Genomic DNA, 19,711 nt, shown 5'->3' on the forward strand with positions numbered 1-19,711 from the left:
CAGCCTGCCATCCTGCCAGGCTGCTGTCCATGGGTCACAAAGAATTGGACATGACTCAGTGACTAAAAAGCAACAGTAAAAACTCTAAATGTTAAAATAATTGAATGACTGTTCTACTTTTCTCCTGTATGACTAAATCATTGCTTTCCCCCCTCTTTATTTATGAAATACTAACATCTTTCAGAATTTGTTCTTCTTGGTAAGGGAGAGGGTGAGGACAGCTGATTTGTTGGTGTGGTGGCTTAAGTAGTGTATTCTGCCCCTTTGGGTAGTCTAACACTGTGGGGCCCCCCTCTTTATTTATGAAATACTAACATCTTTCAGAGTTTGTTCTTCTTGGTAAGGGAGTGGGTGAGGACAGCTGATTTGTTGGTGTGGTGGCTTAAGTAGTGTATTCTGCCCCTTTGGGTAATCTAACACTGTGGGGATGAGATTGAAGGGGTCTGATTCCCTGCATAATGACTTCTTGCTGCAGAGCTGGGCATTCCTGAGCTCTTCTTGGGGATAAAGAAGGGACTGCTGTTAGCATTCACTACTATACAAGTTACTACAACAGCCCATTATCACCTGAGCACTTTTTCAGTTTGCAAATAGAGAACAAAGATCCAAGACGCTGGAGCCAAGGGAAGGTCAAATTTAAAGGGCAAGAGAAGGAGAAAGGTTTCAAGTGTGAAGTGCTGCTGGGAAAGAGAAGGCTCAGGTGAGGTGACTAATGGGAACCCTTGTGTAGTCTGAGGGGCACCTTGGGCTCCTGGGAGCTAGGTACCAAAAGGAAGGAAGAGCAGCATCTAACTGAGTTTTTGCTAAAGGTACCCCCACCTGGGGAGAAGGCAATGGCACCCCACTCCAGTACTGTTGCCCGGAAAATCCCATGGATGGAGGAGCCTAGTAGGCTGCAGTCCATGCGGTCGCTAACAGTCAGACACGACTGAGTGACTTCGCTTTCACTTTCCACTTTCATGCATTGGAGAAGGAAATGGCAACCCACTCCAGTGTTCTTGCCTGGAGAATCCCATGGACGGAGAAGCCTGGTAGGCTGCAGTCCATGGGGTCGCACAGAGTCGGACACAACTGAAGCGACTTAACAGCAGCAGCAGCAACCCCCACCTGGGTAGTGATGGAAGTGGGAGAGCTTCTGTGGCAGGGCAACTGATACTGTGGAGAGGGGGTAAATAGAGCCTTTACCTAGTCTTGGTTTCTCTGCCAACTTAGGAGAGCACCAAGGAGACAAAACTGTGACCTTGTAAGGGGCTGGATTCATAGCTTCCATCATATCACTGATTCCTGGTTCTCACTCTTCCTGTTCTTCACACCTACTGAGGCATAAAGTGAGAATTCTGTGCTCACCAAGGCCCTTAGGGTTTAGGAGCAAAGTGCAAAGGAGAATTGGAGCAAATAGGGAGGGAGAGGCAGGTCCTTAGTGAAGTGTTCTCAAATAGTGAGTTAAATAAGAAAAACTCCATAAAATCAATAAACCACAAAGGACAAAATCTAAAATATTTGTACGTCTAAATTCTTTAACCAACAGTAACATTTGTGAGAACTCGTTCCTTATTCTGTCATTGTGTAAATGCTCAATTTCGCTGGAAGGGTGTTCTCATCTGATCTATATTCCCCAACATTGACATTTCTTTTTTCATTCACTTTTAAGCCTATTCTAGTAAAGACTGCCAACTGTGTCATATTAGCAGTGGCTGTGAAATGGACTATTTTCCACTAGTGGCTAAGATGAGACCAGAATATGGAAAATAAAGGTAGTTTTAAAAATTCAATTTGCAGTAGGTATGTATGAATAATTTATGTGTCCTTACTTTATAACATAATAACTAAGGTACCATTAATTTATTATAAAAAGTTAAAGTATGTTTAATGATACCACTTTATCTGTGCATTTAAAATTAAAATATAAATCAAAGGTATCATTAAAAATAATTTCACCTTACTATATATTTCAAACTCTATGGGTTATTTTATTCCAATGCACCTAATCTCTTAATTCAGCTAAAAAAAGAGATGACTCCAAGAAGTGACATGATAAATAAGTTAAAACATAACACTTTTATGACATAATCCTGACAAAAGAAGTGAAAGATGATCTAAAGTTGCAGAGGTTCTAAACTGCTGAAGAGGTATTAGCATTCTTGTATGAACTTTTGGCATATGAAAGAGAACATTCTGTATATTGACATTTTCTAATTGAAAGATTTAGAAAGTTTCAACATTGATAAGGTTTTATTGATCTGGAGTGAATTGCCCAGATGACTGTTGTATCTAGTGCTTGTGACCACAACAAAGAAAAGAGAAACTAATTTTGACTCCTGGTCATTATATAAGGAGACTCGCAGGGGACCTGAGACTGAATGTACAGCATGATTCATGCTGGCAATCGAGGCAATACTAGGAAACAGAGAAAGAAAAAATTTAAGATCCAAATCCATCCTTTCTGCTATGAAACAGTGTATTTTATATTAGAACAGCATTTTCACTAACTGTGTTTGATTATTATTTTTAGTTATTAATGATACTATAATAGTAGCTTGTTGGTGTTTATCTCCAAGACATTCTAAATGATTTGCGGGCACTTTTTAAATATTCTGTATCATATCCCTGTCAGGTGATAATATCACTCCTTACCCCTCCTCCCAAGGCAATTTAGAGGGAGAAAAACAGAGATACCAAATGAGGAACAGATGATTTTAAAAACAATGACAACAATAACAGCAAGAGAGAAATTTCTCAGGTTTTCTGATTTCTACCCTGGTATGTTCTTCACGGAGCTTTGCTGCTTTGTTTCAATGTGTATGATCTAAAATAACTGGTGTGCAGTGCAAGTCCAACAAAGTGAAATTTTACTTTTTGAGAGTTAATTAGTGATGTTTTTTGACAAGTGTGAGCTTTCTTTGGTACATTCACAGGAAGTAAATAACAGCTACCCAGATCTCTAAGATGTTGTCTTATATTCTAAGAAGTGAAGATACATATTGAGGGTGGTATGGGGCTGGGTGTTGCAGGCAGTTCTATTGGAAGCTTTCAATATTTCCACTTTTTAAGAAAAGCTGCTTGCTGAAAGTTGGAACTCTTTTAGAGAATAGAAATTGGTTATGGACTGAATGCATGTGTACACTACCCAAATTTGTATGTTGAAATCTGAACCCCCAGTATGATGGTATTAGGAGGTAGTAGCTTTAGGAGGCCCCACTCCAGTACTCTTGCCTGGAAAATCCCATGGACGGAGGAGCCTGGTAGGCTGCAGTTCATGGGGTTGCTAAGAGTCGGGCATGACTGAGCGACTTCCCTTTCACTTTTCACTTTCATGCATTGGAGAAGGAAATGACAGCCCACTCCAGTATTCTTGCCTGGAGAATCCCAGGGACAGAGGAGCCTAGTGTCTCCTAATGTTGTCTATGGGGTCACACAGAGTCGGACACGACTGAAGCAACTTAGCAGCAGCAGTAGCAGCAGCTTTAGGAGGTAACTAGGTCACAGGGACAGAGTCCTTATTAATGGGATTAGTGCCTTTATACTGTTCATGGAGTTCTCAAGATCTTCATGACCCAAATAACCACGATGGCATGATCACTGGACTAGAGCCAGACATCCTGGAATGCAAAGTCAAGTAGGCCTTAGGAAGCATCACTAAGAACAAAGCTAGTGGAGGTTATGGAATTCCAGTTGAGCTATTTCAAATCCTAAAAGATGATGCTGTCAAAGTGCTGCACTCAATATGCCAGTAAATTTAGAAAACTCAGCAGTGGCCACAGGACTAGAAAAGGTCAGTCAGTTTTCATTCCAATCCCCAAAGAAAGGCAATGCCAAAGAATGTTCAAACTACCACATAATTCCACTCATCTCACACGCTAGCAAACAAATGCTCAAAATTCTCCAAGCCAGGCTTCAATAGTATGTTGAACCGTGAACTGCCAGATGGTCAAGCTGGATTTAGAAAAGTCACAGGAACAAGAGATCAAATTGTCAACATCCATTGGATCATTGAGAAAGCAAGAGAGTTCCAGAAAAACATCTACTTCTGCTTTATTGACTATGCCAAAGCCTTTGACTGTGTGTATCACAACAAACTGTGGAAAATTCTTCAAGAGATGAGAATACCAGACAACCTTACCTGACTCCTGAGAAATCTGTATGCAGGTCAAGAAGCAACAGTTAGAACTGGACATGGAACAACAGACTGGTTCCAAATAGGAAAAGGAGTATGTCAAGGCTGTATATTAGAAAGCCCAGAGATAAATCCACGCACCTATGGACATTTTATCTTTGACAAAGGAGGCAAGAATATACAATGGAGAAAAGATAATCTCTTTAACAAGTGGTGCTGGGAAAACTGGTCAACCACTTGTAAAAGAATGAAACTAGAACACTTTCTAACACCATACACAAAAATAAACTCAAAATGGATTAAAGACCAGAAACTATAAAACTCCTAGAGGAGAACATAGGCAAAACACTCTCCGACATAAATCACAGCAGGATCTGCTATGACCCACCTCCCAGAGTAATGGAAATAAAAGCAAAAGTAAACAAATGGGACCTCATTAAACTTAAAAGCTTTTGCACAACAAAGGAAACTATAAGCAAGGTGAAAAGACAGCCTTCAGAATGGGAGAAAACAATAGCAAATGAAGCAACTGACGAATTAATCTCAAAAATTTACAAGCAACTCCTACAGCTCAATTCCAGAAAAATAAACAACCCAATCAAAAAATGGGCCAACGAACTAAACAGACATTTCTCCAAAGAAGACATACAGATGGCTAACAAACACATGAAAAGATGCTCAACATCACTCATTATCAAAGAAATGCAAATCAAAACCACTATGAGGTACCATTTCACGCCAGTCAGAATGGTTGCTATCCAAAAGTCTACAAGCAATAAATGCTGGAGAGGGTGTGGAGAAAAGGGACCCCTCTTACACTGTTGGTGGGAATGCAAACTAGTACAGCCACTATGGAGAACAGTGTGGAGATTCCTTAAAAAACTGGGAATAGAACTGGCATATGACCCAGCAATCCCACTGCTGGGCATACACACCGAGGAAACCAGAATTGAAAGAGACACGTGTACCCCAATGTTCATCACGGCACTGTTTATAATAGTCAGGACATAGAAGCAACCTAGATGCCCATCAGCAGATGAATGGATAAGAAAGCGGTGGTACATATACACAATGGAGTATTACTCAGCTGTTAAAAAGAATGCATTTGAATCAGTTCTAATGAGGTGGATGAAACTGGAGCCTATTATACAGAGTGAAGTAAGCCAAAAAGAAAAAACATCAATACAGTATACTAACACATATGTATGGAATTTAGAAAGATGGTAACAATGACCCTGTATGTGAGACAGCAAAAGAGACACAGATGTATAGAACAGTCTTTTGGACTCTGTGGGAGAGGGTGAGGGTGGGATGGTTTGGGAGAATGGCATTGAAACATGTATATTATTATATGTGAAACGAATCGCCAGTCCAGGTTCGATGCATGATACAGGGTGCTCGGGGCTGGTGCACTGGGATGACCCAGAGGGATGGGATGGGGAGGGAGGTGGGAAGGGGGTTCAGGATGGGGAACACATGTACACCCATTCAGATTCATGTCAACGTATGGTAAACCCAATACAATATTGTAAAGTTAAAAAAAAAAAAAAAAGACTGTATATTGTCTCCCTGCTTATTTAACTTCTATGCAGAGTATATAATGCAAAATGCCAGGCTGGATGAAGCACAAGCTGGAATCTAGATTGCCAGGAGAAATATCAATAACCTCAGATATGCAGATGACACCACCCTTATGGCAGAAAATGAAGAAGAACTAAAGAGCCTCATGATGAAAGTGAAAGAGGAGAGTGAAAAAGTTGGCTTAAAATTTAATGTTCAGAAAACTAAGATCATGGCATCCAGTCCCATCACTTCATGGCAAATAGATGGGGAAACAATGGAAACAGTGACAGACTTTATTGTCTGTGAAATGATTGCTCCAAATCACTGCAGATGGTGACTGCAGCCATGAAATTAAAAGACACTTGCTCCTTGGAAGAAAAGCTATGACCAACCTAGACAGCAAATTATAAAGCAGAGGCATTACTTTGCCAACAAAGGTCCATCTAGTCAAAGCTATGGTTTTTCCAGTAGTCATGTATGGATGGGAAAGTTGGACTATAAAGAAAGCTGAGCCCCGAAGAACTGATGCTTTTGAACTGTGGTGTTGGAGAAGACTCTTGAGAGTCCCTTGGACTGCAAGGAGATCCAACCAGTCCATTCTGAAGGAGATCAGCCCTGGGATTTCTTTGGAAGGAATGATACTAAAGCTGAAACTCCAGTACTTTGGCCACCTCATGGGAAGAGTTGACTCATTGGAAAAGACTCTGATGCTGGGAGGGATTGGGGGCAGGAGGAGAAGGGGATGACAGAGGATGAGATTGTTGGATGGCATCACTAATTCAACAGATATGAGTTTGAGTGAACTCCAGGAGTTGGTGATGGACAGGGAAGGCTGTCGTGTTGCAGTCCATGGGGCTGCAGAGTCAGAAATGACTGAGCGACTTAACTAACTGAACTGAGTGCCTTTATAAGAAGGGACACTAGAGAGTATTCTCTCTCTCTCTTTTTTTTTATCTCTTGCTCCCTCATTTCCTACCTCTTTCTCTACCACCCATCCCTTCACTCTCTCTCTCTTCCCCCCATCTCTCTCCACCATGTCAGGATACAAGGAGACCAGGAATAAGGTTGTCACTAAGAATCCAACCATGTTGGCACCCTGATCTCAGTTGTCCAGCCTCCAGAATTGTGAGAGATACATGTTTCTTATTTAAATCACGAGGTCTATGATATTTGTTATAGAAGCCTGAAATGTCTAGGACAAGGTTTTGAAATTTTGTTTAAAAAGATCTTTGTCTTAAAGTTTAGAGCAGATCATAAGGCATGGCATGCAATGAGAAAGCTACTTCTGGTGTTTATTCTTGTTCTTTAACAATTTGTACTAAAACATGATTTTTCTTGTGTTAAAGTATCAGCTATTGGCTATGGCTAAGGAAAGCGATGTTCTTGTTAATCCAGCACCTGGTTAATAAAAATTATCATGCATATACCAGTTTTCAAATACTGAGACAACAGTATCATATACTTGATGGTAAAAGGATGTTGAGGACACTTGAAATTTTTTCTGATGATCTAGAACATATTACAGAATCACACCATGCTGACAGGGCATCTTAATAAAAGGAGCAGTTTTCCTTCAGCCATAAATGAACTGAAGTGACAGCTGAGAGTTTGAATTGTTATAATGGTGTATGAGTGTTTATCTAGAAACACGCTGCAATAATTAATTACCTTATGGTGCTCTGTTTCTTTGATTGGCCCCAACTTCTCAGTGCTTTCAAAGAACTCATGTCAAAGCCAGAAACCTTAACTTACAGCATTGCTATTTGAAGTACAAGTCCAATTTAAAGCATCATTATAGAGACAGTTTTGACTTCTGATGTAGCAAAACCATTTTCCTAAGTGTCAGAGGTGCTTCTTTAAGCATTGGATTGCCTTTTTATTGTTCTGTGATTGAGATTTTCTTTTATTATAATGCAGAGGATTTTCTTCTTTTAGTGATAAAAGCCTGAACTCCAATGAATTGATTCATAAGGCTGTTTATAACTGACTTTACCCTTTTTGGCAAATGTGCTGATGCTTAGTAATATCTGACTTTCCTTTGACAAGGGTTTTTTTGATGGATATAAAGTAAATAAATATTGACTTCCTTTCTTTGAGGGTGACAGAGTTTTTTTCAGTATAATTTTTCTCCTGTTCTCTTCAGAAACCCTAGCTGGTAGAAGTGATGCTTGCTCCTCTAAGGAGTAAACCAAAGGTAAAGGGATTTAGGTGAGATGTAAACAGAAATTTCCTGACAATGTAGTAAAAGATGAGAACTTGTTTTGTCAAAGAAAGTAGTTGAATATTAGACAAAGATCTCTTCCCCACCAAGAAGTCAATCAAGGCTTGAGATGTGTGAGAGGAGAGCTAGCCCAGTGGTTATCCCTGGCCTGTACCTGCCTTTTTCATTTTTAATTGGAGTATAATTGCTTTATAATGTTGTGTTAGTTTCTGTGTTAGTTTCTGCTGTACAAGAGCATGAATCAGCCGTATATATGCATATATCCCCTCCGTCTTGAGACTCCCTCTACCTCCCCATTCCACTCCTCTACGTCATCATAGATCACTAAGCTGAGCTCCACGTGATATACAGCAGCTTCCAATTAGCTATTTTACACGTGACAGGGTATATATGTCAGTGCTACTCTCTTCAATTTGCCCCACCCTCTCCTCCCTCGCCTGTGTCCATAAGTTCATCCTCTAAGTCTGCGTCTCTATTCTTCTCCTGCATACAGGTTCATCAGTGCCATTTTTCTAGATTCCATTTTTATATATATATATATATTAGTATACTGTATTTGTTTTTCTCTTTCTGACTTAGTTCAATCTGTATGACAGTCTCTAGGTTCATCCACATCACCTCAACCACCATCAGCTATGGTGGCTGAGAAACAGTATGCAAGTTTCTTAAAAAACTAAAAATAAAAATCCCATATGATGAAGCAGTTTCTTTACTGGGCATATACCCTGAGAAAACCGTAATTAAAAAAGACACGTATACCCTAATGTTCATAGAAGCATTATTTACAATAGCCAGGGCATGGAAGCAACCTAAATGTCCATCAATACAGGAATAGATAAAGGAGATATGGTACATATATGCAATGGAATATTACTCAGCCAAGAAAATGAACAAAATTGGGTCGTTTGTACCTGCCTTCTCGTGGCTCAGACGGTTAAGAATCCGCCTGCAATGCAGGAGATGCAGGTTTGATCCCTGGGTTGGGAAGATCTCCTGAAGAAGGGAATGGCTATCCACACCAGTATTCTTGCCTGGAGAATTCCATGGAGAGAGAGGAGCCTGACGGGCTACAGTCCATGGGGTCACAAAGAGTCAGACATGACTGAGCGACTAAGATTTTCACTTGTTCACTTCCTGATACTTGACCTTGCTCCTTGCCCACTTCTGGCCTCAGTAGGGATATGGTGATAAGACAAGGATGAGGATGAGGAGGGAAGAGAAGACATATCCTACCTTCTTATGAGTCTGGGTTTTGAAGGTTATACCTATGAAGCTCTCTGTCTTTCCCACTGAATTAAATACAAGATCTTCAGGCTGACATTTGAAGCCCTCCAGATATTGGCTGAAGTCCATTGTTCCAGATCTCTTTCACTAATCCTTTTTAGGGATTCTAGACCACAGACGCCATGGCCCCCTTTTCTCATTAAATGCAGCACAGATTTCTGCCATACACACTTGCTCATGCTGACCATCTCTGGCCCTCCTGCTATTCCACTGAACTTGAATCCTACCATTTTGAATCCTTACTCACTTAGGCCTGACCACACTGGCCCATGTGCTAGTTTCCTTTGCTGAGCATGCTCTGGCCCTAGGAACTTTGCACTTCATATCCCTTCTATCTGGAACATTCTGTTCCAGTTATAGAATGGACTCGTTCCCTTATTTTCTTTAAGACAATCCTCAAACCCTGATTTTCCTGTGAGGTGTTCCTTGACCACTGTATTGAAAATTAAAAATTTCCTGGCCCTCTCCATATCACCTACCCTGCTTTACTTTTTTCATAGCACAATTCTCTGCTATATTATACACTTGCTTATAAACTATTTTTTTCTGTTTTACCCTCCCACCCCATTATCAGTAGAATTTAAATTTCATTTAGTCAGAGACTCTTGTCTGTGTTGTTCAGTGGTTTATACCTAGCACCTCAAAACAGTGTCTGACATATAGTGAGCTTTCAGTAAATATTCATGGAACAAATGAATAAATGGATACTGTGTCATCTGCCTGATATTCCCCTCTTCATATCTACCTATATTTTAAACCACTTTCAGATGCTATCTCCTTCATGAAGCTTTCCCTGGTTCTTCCCAGCATTATTTTCCCTCCTCTGACTCCCTAAAATTTCTCCTGTTTGAAATGAAGTCTCTGTGTTCTCCTCTGAGCCATTGTAACCTATGACTTTTCTTCTTCCTTCTGATAAATAATTGTTTTTTGAGGACTGAGTTTGTGTTGCTATGCATATTCTTGTCATGATGGCTTTAACTTTAAAGACTCATTTGAGAGTTCCACTTCTGGAATGACAGTATGAGGAGTTCCACAGATTCACTCCCTGTTGAAACAAGCGTAACTGATGAAAAGTTTATTTTAAAAACCTGGAAATTGTCCTAAGGGCATCCAGCAAATAAATAAATATTTATTCCACAAGAACAGACTCTTCTGAAGCTTTCCTGAAATGAACTGACTTATTTGAAATAGAATATGAGGGAAGTTCAAGCCTAAGGGAACTCAAAAACAGTGGAGACTTTGGTGGTAAGTGAACCAGAGGAGGCTAGTAGCCCTTTTTAATTCAGAACAAGATAAACTATAGAAAAGCCAGTTCACTAGGGAACCATGGTAAGAGACAGAAATGAAAAGCCATCCTGGACTCAGAGCAAACCTTGAAGACTAGTTTCCACAACTAGATTTGCCTAAATTTAACTGCTTCAGACCCTGTAACAGTTTATGGACAGAATATTATTGAAAACAATAGAACAATCAGCCCAATTCCTGGAGCATAACAGCTGGGTGTGGTTCCAGATGAGGCACGCAGCCTAACAGAGAGGTCAGGGAAAGAGACAATGAAAGAGAGCCCTGCTAAAACTACAGTCATTCCAGGATGATTGTGTGCACAGCCTAGGCTTTGTCCACTGAGGAATGACACCAAAGGCTTCACGTGTTAGGAAAACAGACTTCACTAAAATATCTTATCCAAGTTATTGAACAAATAAACAACAAGCAAAAAAAAGCCCCAGAGAGTTGGGAGGGGAATCAGTGTCCAGAGTTGCTACATTCCCTTAAATCTCCAATTTTTAACCCCAAATAGCAAGATAGGTGAAAACAAACAAGCCAGGAAAGCATGACTCATTTATAATAAAGAGAAAAACAACAACAACAATAGAAACTTTCTGGAAGGGGGCCAAAATGTCAGGTGTAACAGACAAACACTTCAGAGATGTCACTATAAGTATGTTTAAATAATTAAAGTAAACTATGCTTAGTGAAAGTTGTTCAGTGCGACCCATGGACTGTAGCTTGCTATGCTTCTCTGTCCATGGAATTCTCCAGGCCAGAATACTGGAGTGGGTAGCCATTCCCTTTTCTAGAGGATCTTTCCAGCCCAGGGATCAAACCCAGGTCTCCCACATTACAAGTGGATTCTTTACTGTCTGAGCCACCTTAAAGAATTAAAACAATTTATGATGAAAATATAATCAAATAGATAATAACAATTAAGAGATATAACTTATAGAAAAAACTAAATGGAAATTCTGGAGCTGAAAAGTACCATAACATAAGTGAAAATTTATTAGAGGAGCCCAACAGTAGACTTGAACTGACAGAAGAAAAAAGTTGATGAATTTGAAGATAGATTGTTGTGGTTGTTTTAGACCCTAAGTCTTGTCTGAGTCTTTTTCAATCCCATGGACTGTAGCCTGTCAGGCTTCTCTACCCATCAGATTTTTCAGGCAAGAATACTGGAGTGGGTTGCCATTTTCTTCTCCAGGAGAGCTTCCTGACCCAGAGATCCAACCTGCATCTCCTGCTTGGCAGGCAGATTGTTTACCACTGAGCCACTTAGGAAGCCCACAGATTATTAGATATTAGGTAATCTAAAGAATAGGGCTTCCCAGGTGGCGCTAGTGGTAAAGAACCTGTCTGCCAATGCAGGAGACATAGAGATGTGGGTTCGATCCCTGGGTCATGGAGATCCCCTGGAGGAGGGCATGGCAATCCACTCCAGGATTCTTGCCTGGAGAATCCCATGGACAGAGGAGCCTGGTGGGCTACAGTCCATGGGGTCACACAGAGTCGGATACAACTGAAACGACTTAGCACACAGGCATGCAATCTGAAGAACAGAGAGAAAAAGATAATGAAAAAAGAATAGGGACTTTGAAAAATGTGGGATACCATTAAAGCACACTAAATTATGCATAATAGAAGTATCTGAAGGAGAGGAAAAGAGAAGAGAAATAATTTGAGGAAATAATAGCTGAAAACTTCCCTTATTTGATGAACATTAATTTACATATCCAAGAAGGTCAATGAACTATAAAAAGCATAAACACCAAGAGACCCATATGGAGAGACATCATAGTTAAAATTCTGAGAGACAAAGAGAAAAATCTTAAAAGCATCAAGAGAAAAATGACTCGTCATGTACATCAAAACCTTAATAAAGAGTAAAAGATGGTTTCTCTCAAACAGTGGAGGCCAGAAAGCAGTGGAATGACATACGCAAAATGCTGAAAGAAAAAAAGAGCTTTGAATTAGGAATTCATACCCAACAAAAGGAACTTTCAAAAATTAAGGCAAAATAAAAGCATTCTCAAATTAAATAATAATGATAGAATTTGTTGCAAAAGACCCATTTTAATTTTAAAAAGTGCTGATTGAGTTTCTTTAGTATGAACCAGGCTTCCCTAGTGACTCAGCAGTAAAGAATCCACCTGCAGTGTAGAAGACTTGGGTTCGATTCTTGGGTTGGGAAGATCCCCCAGAGAAGGAAATGGCAACTCACTCCAGTATTCTTGCCAGGATAATCCCATGGACAGGGGAGCCTGGCAGGCTACAGTCCATGGGGTCATGAAGAGTTGTACACAACTTAGTGACTTAAGCCACCACCATCACCAGTATGAAAGCAAGTTACCTGCAAAGTAATTTCAGTCCACATGAAGAAAAATAAACAGCATCAGTAAAGGCAGTTTTGACAATATACATAAATATTTCTTTCCCTTTATTCTCACTGATATAAAAAGCAATTGTATGTTTGTGCTGTGGGGATTATAACATGTAGAGCTGTAATATTTGACAATAACAGCACAAATGAGGTTGGTGGAAGCAATGTTATATTAGAGTAAGGAAACTGCAGCAGAAGGTAACTCATATCCACAGGGAAAAATGAGAGAACCAGACATGGTAAATAAGGCTAACAATACAAAAAATATAAACATATATTTGATTTCCTTTCTTCTCTCAGTTTCTTTAAAAAGACATAAATCATATAATGTAATAATTATAACAGTGATGTAATATGGTATGTATAATACTAATGGGAGAAAAATGGGAAAACATGAACACAACTATATAGGAATAACATTTCTATTTATCACTGGGATTAAATTTAACATAAGTCTGTAGTAGAAAGTATGTACTGATGTTCCATATTTTATTCAACCTATGTCCTAATGATAGATAGTTATTTATGATTTTAAAAATCCTCGTTAGGTGGAAAATATGCTTAAATATTTCTAAGCATAAAGGGAATTTCATTAGTCAGTTATTGTTGAAATAATGCATTATGAGAAAACCCCCACAAGGTATCAGTGTCATACAATAAGCATCTGCTTCCTATTCACAAGTTTGTAAGTCAGCTTGGGTTTACCTCATCTCTTTTGGGCTTGCCTGGGCTTGGCCTCACACTGTGGGCTGGTTTTAGGTTTAGTTTGTGTGTCTTATTCTCTTTGGACCAGGAACTACCCAGGACTACTGGTAGGTAGAAGTATGAGGAGCCAAGCCATTAAGATTGTCTGCTCATAGTGCTTTGCTCATAGCAAGTCATGTGGCCAACCACAGTGGAATTGGGGAAATACATTCCTCACGGGAGGTACTCAAAGTCACAAGATAAAGAGTGCAAATGGATAATTCTTTAACGGTGAGGGTGTAACAAATTCCAATGTACCACCTAATACGTAGTAAAACATAATAAAACATAATCTCACTTCACATTGCCAGTGATCCCTTCTTCCAAAAAAGAATCACTGTTGCCAATTTCTTGAAATATCTTTTCATATATGAGTATGTGTATGGTGATTCAGTTCATGCCAGTAGTCTTTATGGACATTAACATATTGTTCTCCAAAGTGGTCACACTATTTTACGCTCCAGCTAACTGTGAATGAGAGGCTCTATTTCTTTACACACTTGCCAACACTAGGTATCAATACTATGGAATACCTATTCTTTGCCATTATGGTTTAGTTTGCAGTTATTTCCCCATGCATACATATCCATTCACATGTAGAACCTATTCATGTCCTTTGCCTATTTTTCTGTTGGGTTGATTATTTTTCTAATTAATTCCTAAGAGCCCTTTATATAGTAATAAAATTCTCCCTTTGGTTGTTGCAATTTTTCTCCTAGTTTATGGTTTGTCTTTCGACTTTGCTTATTGTAGTTCCCCCCGCTTTGGAGAACTGTTTAATTAGTACATAGTAAAATGTATCATTCTCTTAGGGTTCATGGGTTTTAAGTTTTGCTTAGAAAGGTACTCCTCTTTTGAGGCAGTTCATTCCTTGAGAGTCTCATTTAATAGATCTGCGGCATGGTTCCAGGAATCTTTAACAAGGTGCCAAACTGGTAATTTGGGCCATCATCCAAGTCTAGAAACATGGATGAAATAAGATCAAGTATGTAGGACACCTGGTAAGTGAGCAGACACTCAATAACTATTTGTTCTCTAGTCTCACTGTATTATCCTAATAGGTAGCTTTGAAATTTGCCATTGGAAGAGATATATTTCAATTCAGCATATTTTTTTGGTTATTTTTTTTGCAAAGCTACTTATCACAATTTTTAATTTCATAAATACTTTTGGCTTCACTAAATGGTTATTAGCTCTTCTCACCATTAATCGGCGAGCATATATTGAGTACCCATAATTTGCTGAACTGTGTAAAGTCCTGTTCTTAATAGATGATACTGACCCTCCTCTAGTGGAACATGGGAATCGATCTGTTTGTTCAGTGGTAGTGATAGAATTATTTTAAGCTATGACACATTCTCATCTATTTCTTCATGTAACTAAGGACAGTTTTGCAAACAGGCTGTCTGTAGGTAGAGCTGCTAACTATAACTTGATATATATTGGGCCTCATTTCTGGCCTTGTTCTGTGGTGTTTATCATCTGACAATGGTGGTGCCAGACCCTATTTTTAGATCCTTAGGTGATTACACTAACTGTCCTTTTCCTCTCCTGGACGAGGCAGAGTTGAAAGGTTTTCTTTAAAATGCTTTTCAATTGTTAGTATGTGTTTACGGTCACCTGAGGATCTTGTTAAGTTTCTTGTTAAGAAACTTGTGAAGTTTCTAATTCAGTAGTTCTGGGGCTGGGGTCTGCTGCTGCGGCTAAGTCGCTTCAGTTGTGTCCGACTCTGTAGACAGCCCCATAGACAGCCTCCTACCAGGCTCCTCTGTCCCTGGGATTCTCCAGGCAAGAACACTGGAGTGGGTTGCCATTTCCTTCTCTAATGCATGAAAGTGAAAAGTGAAAGTGAAGTCGCTCAGTCATGTCTGACTCTTAGCGACCTCATGGACTGCAGCCCACCAGGCTCCTCTGTCCATGGGATTTTCCAGGCAAGAGTACTGGAGTGGGGTGCCATTGCCTTCTCCAGGGCTGGGTTCTAAGATTCTGCAATTCTAGCAAGCTCCCAGGTGATGCCCCAATGCTGCTGGTTATGGATATCACTTTGAGGAGCAAGGTCCCAGACATTATTTTTGAGAAGTCAGTGGTTCCTTCCCCATCTTCTTGGCATTTTGTTCCTGTTTGATCTCCTTATTCCTATATTCCTTGACTCTATTGCAATAACTTCATTTAACCATAAGCCAGAACTGCTGAATAGGCCAAACAGCAGCCCTCTTTAATGGGTACCAAGAGCCCTTCCTCCATCTAAAGAAAATCTGCCATAGTGCCTGAATTCCTCAAATTTGGAAAATCTTCTCAAAGCCTCTGGTGAAGGATGATATTACCCAGGGGAGTAAGGTTAGCTAGACTAGTTAGGTATTTATCAGACTGGAACACCGACACATTGTCATCAGCAGGAAGAGTACTGAAAGAGTGGTAGGTACATGGGAGAGTGAGTTTTGATAGGGCAGGAGACATAGAACTTGGATACAAAAAGGCACTGAGTGTTAGAGTGAAGTTAGGTGGAATTGGACATAAAAGATGATAAAAGGGCTCCACAGGAACAGTGCTTTCTAGGTGATTTTTGGTTTGTTTGTTTCTTGTTATTTCTTTAAAATCTCTTGTTTACTTGACAAATTGCTTAGGGATATTTATTATTGGCTGCTACCCTGGGTTAGCTCCCTTTGTCCTGGCTGCTGGCTCCTTAACACCTTCATATGTAAATGAGAGCTCTCCTGGTTTGGCCAGTTGGCCTCACCTATAGACAGCCTAGCTGCTCAGCTAGGGCCCAGGGCATGAGGGCTTGGGCTATGCTAAAGGCAAGAGTGGAGGCATTAGGCAGGTGAGATGTGAAGAGGCAGTGTTCTTCCACCCTGAGTTGCTGCAGTTCCCAGCTTTTTGGAAGCACTTTACGTTGAGCCGGAATAACATTAATGCAGGTGCAGCTGGATGGCTGGAAGTGGTGATCCGGATTGCTCAGGGCAGGCACTCAGGCAGAAGGACGTTTATATGAGCTCTATAGCAAAGAGCAAGGGAAAACTGGCTCTCTAGTCCCCATCGGAAGACTGAGCTTGTATCTGAAAAGAGGACAACAGAAGCAGAAATTCTAAGATCTTTCCGCTGTTTCAAAATACAGCCCTCCCCCCCCCCACCCTGCGCCTATAAACACCAAACACCTGGGAGGATAACTTGGTTCCTGCCAAAAGGACCTTTTCTTCCACACCTGACCTCTCTCGATCCCCGGACCTAACCAATTGCAGAAATAATTTTCCAGGGTGGGGTTCTGCCAAATTTTATGAGATGGTCAATGGGAAAAAAGAATTAATAAACTTGTCATGAGAAGTGAGACAGGGACGGTAACTTTAGTTGTGCACAGTCTCGGCCTTAAAAGTCCAGGGGATAGTGGATCGAGGCCAAATAGTCACGGAAGCTGAAGCAAGGTGTGGGTCCGCACGGCTCGCCGCGCGCACAGAACGCTCTGTTGCTAGCTGTCGATTCCGGTCTCTGTCTCAGTCTTTGGCTCTCTCGCTCGTGTCACTCTCCGCAGCTAATGCAGAGCGATGGAGTAGCCTCAGGAGAACAGCTGGAGAGAGCTTAGAGAAAGACAAATTAATAGGAGCCTAGCGCAGCAGCAAATGCTGGAGCATAGCGCTTAGCTGACCCGTTAAATGAGCAATCCTGTTAAGTGTGTTAATCAGCAAGGTGCCAGTGAGCGGAGCAGAACGCTCTGGGAGATACCTGGCATGGAGACGGGTCTCTTTATCTGTTGCATTTCAAACCCTGTTAGTTCCTGAGTCCTTGCCCCTCTCTCCCATCACTTTTAAAGAGACGACCTCCTGGGTTTCATGACCTTGAAGACTCACGTAGTCAGGAGGACCTCTGGCAAGCCTCAGGCGCATGGCATAAAAAATCACTGCCTGGTTTTGGTGCCCGGGTTCTATCTCAGAGCCCATCCTGGGGTCCCAGCCCTCCTTGCCAACCGTTTGCCCGGCGGGTCTGGAGAACCCAGAGACTTAAGGATCTCTAATGTGGGAGGTGTGGAAAAGAGGAGTCCTCTCTGGTACTCAGAAGCTCACATTATGAATACAATTAGGTGGCATGCATCTTTAATAACACTAGGGTCTGGCCTGGGGGGAACCAACCAGGCGAACTCCTGGCTGAACTAGATACCTGCTCAACGGGTGGAACTGGGGATCAGGATAGTTGACAAACTTTGCTTAGCGGTTTTTCCTGCGTTCACTCACTGGGTTCCGCGCTCGGCCTAACCCTTTAGGCTGGCGTACTCCGGTAAAGACGCTAGACGGCGCTGCTGGGACGCACTTTCTCCCGGGAAAGGTAAGAGGGAAGTGCTTTTCTCTCTCTCTCTCTCTCTTTTTAACCAGGGGATGGGGGAACTCGGGATTGGAATCCAAAGGGGTGTGGAAGAGGAGGAGGAGCAGCAGTAACCCTTTTCCGTGACGCGCCGGAGCTATTCTCTCTAATCCCCTCCTCCTCCCCGGTGTAATCAGTCAGCCCGGAGGCACCAAACTGTTAGCGACCGAGACGCAGCTGTAGGTGATTTCCACTGCCCTCCTACCCCCGCTCTAGGCAAATTCTGGAGGCGGCAGCCGCGGTGGCAGGATGTGAGGCAAGCCTGGAGCGCACTTCCCGAGTACCGCTCCTTCTTCGGAGCTAGGGGAGATAATATAGGCTTTTGTGCACTGGCTGGAGAAGGTTCCCAGATAAGGTTGGAGCCGCGAACCGGCAGGAGAGAGGCGGGCAGGCAGAGTTCATACCTGCTGCCTGCACTGCCGCCAGGGCTTATAGGACCTCTGGGGCAAGCGTGCCTCGTGAGGGGTGTAGGGGCCACGGGCCGACGCGGCGGCTTCCCACCGTGCACCCTTTGGCCAAGACGAGGTGGGGCTGGAGTAAGGCTGCTCCGAAGCAAAGTCTTGGAGAAGGAAGAGGCTGAGAGGCAGGAGACTTAGGAGACTCTGGCCACGGAGCCAAGAGGAGGCACCTGGTTTCCAGCATAGCGGCTCAGTGATTTAGGAGCCCTCTTTAAACCTCTCCCTGGTCAGCTCCCCCTAAAGTCCACAGAAGCGCTGCCGAACTCTAGAAGTCTTCCTTGGGCGCGGAGAAGTTTTCTAGCATCCTCTTTGGCTAGGACTGGGAGTTGGAGAAAACGGGCGGGGCTGCCCTGTCTGGCTGCTCTGGAAGCAACCGTCTTCCCTGCGCCTCCTCCGGGCCCCTCGCGTTCGGGCAGCCTCCCTTGACGCCTGGGAAGCTTGAGCCCAGGCTCTCTGCAACCTAGTTCTCTATCTCATCCTGGACTGTGATCGCCCCGACATGGAACGGCAGGCTTGAGCCCCGCTGGACGCCCCGGCTGTTTTGCAAGACTCAGACAGGTAATGCCCATTTTCAAAATCGGACAGTTAGCTGGTGAGGGCCAGGGGAGAATGTGCAGGTGACTTCAGAGAGCAGGCCGGCTGAGGCCAACGGGGACTCTGCCTCTCCTGCATCTCTGGTCCCCGCGTCAGGCAACATTTGCCGGTTTCCTTTTCCCTCATTTATCCTTCTGAGAAAGTTTAGGGACCAGAGCTCCCAGGGCCAGGGGCTCCTAGCCAAGGAGGAGCTGGAGCCCACCTGCAGGTGCTGGCTCGCCTGCCTGTGCATTACATTTCCCCTGCTGTATCTTTGTGGTCTCTGCGGCTGGAGCACGGGCTCTGTAGCCTGGAAGGCACTATCCTACTGAGTGCTTCTTTCTGACTCTACCCACAGTTGTGCCAGAAGCCAGGAGAGCAATGGGCGAGGGGATGGGGCTGAAGGTGGCTCCTGGGCGGAACAGTGAAGTGTTCCCCAGCAATACATTCCCGCTCCTGGGGATTCCCAGCGAGCCCGAAACAGAGGAGAGCTTTGGCGATCAGAGGGCAGAGAGGGCATCTAGGCCCGCCTGCCTTGAGAACCTGAATGGACCCCAGCTCAGATCCTGGGGCGCCACGTCTCCTGTCCCAGAGGAAACTCTGCTCCCCCTTGAGCTGGTTTCTCGGGTTGGGTTGAGTGACCTTCTCTGAACCATTGCACGAGGGAAAGGAGCCACAAGCGCTAAGCTGCACTTCTAACTCCTTGCAAAGGGACCCCAGAGAGGGAGAGGAGGGACAGCCACTGCATG

At 42.5% G+C, this 19,711-nt stretch overlaps 1 protein-coding gene across 23 annotated transcripts in view; it reads left to right on the top strand.

Annotated features, from left to right (window-relative positions):
- IL1RAPL2 (interleukin 1 receptor accessory protein like 2) overlaps nucleotides 1–19,711 on the top strand; it is a 1,479,614-nt gene that overhangs the window by 288,600 nt on the left and 1,171,303 nt on the right. The window contains exon 1 of one of the 23 annotated variants that reach the window (XM_024988507.2): nucleotides 15,484–18,947. The exons of the other annotated variants lie outside the window; for them this stretch is intronic. The gene's annotated coding sequence lies outside the window, so the exon portion shown is untranslated. Of the gene's footprint in view, nucleotides 1–15,483; nucleotides 18,948–19,711 lie in introns of those variants that run through there. 23 annotated transcript variants of the gene reach the window in all.

This window comes from Bos taurus, chromosome X (genome assembly GCF_002263795.3).
Source record: "Bos taurus isolate L1 Dominette 01449 registration number 42190680 breed Hereford chromosome X, ARS-UCD2.0, whole genome shotgun sequence".
Taxonomy (NCBI): Eukaryota; Metazoa; Chordata; class Mammalia; order Artiodactyla; family Bovidae; genus Bos; species Bos taurus.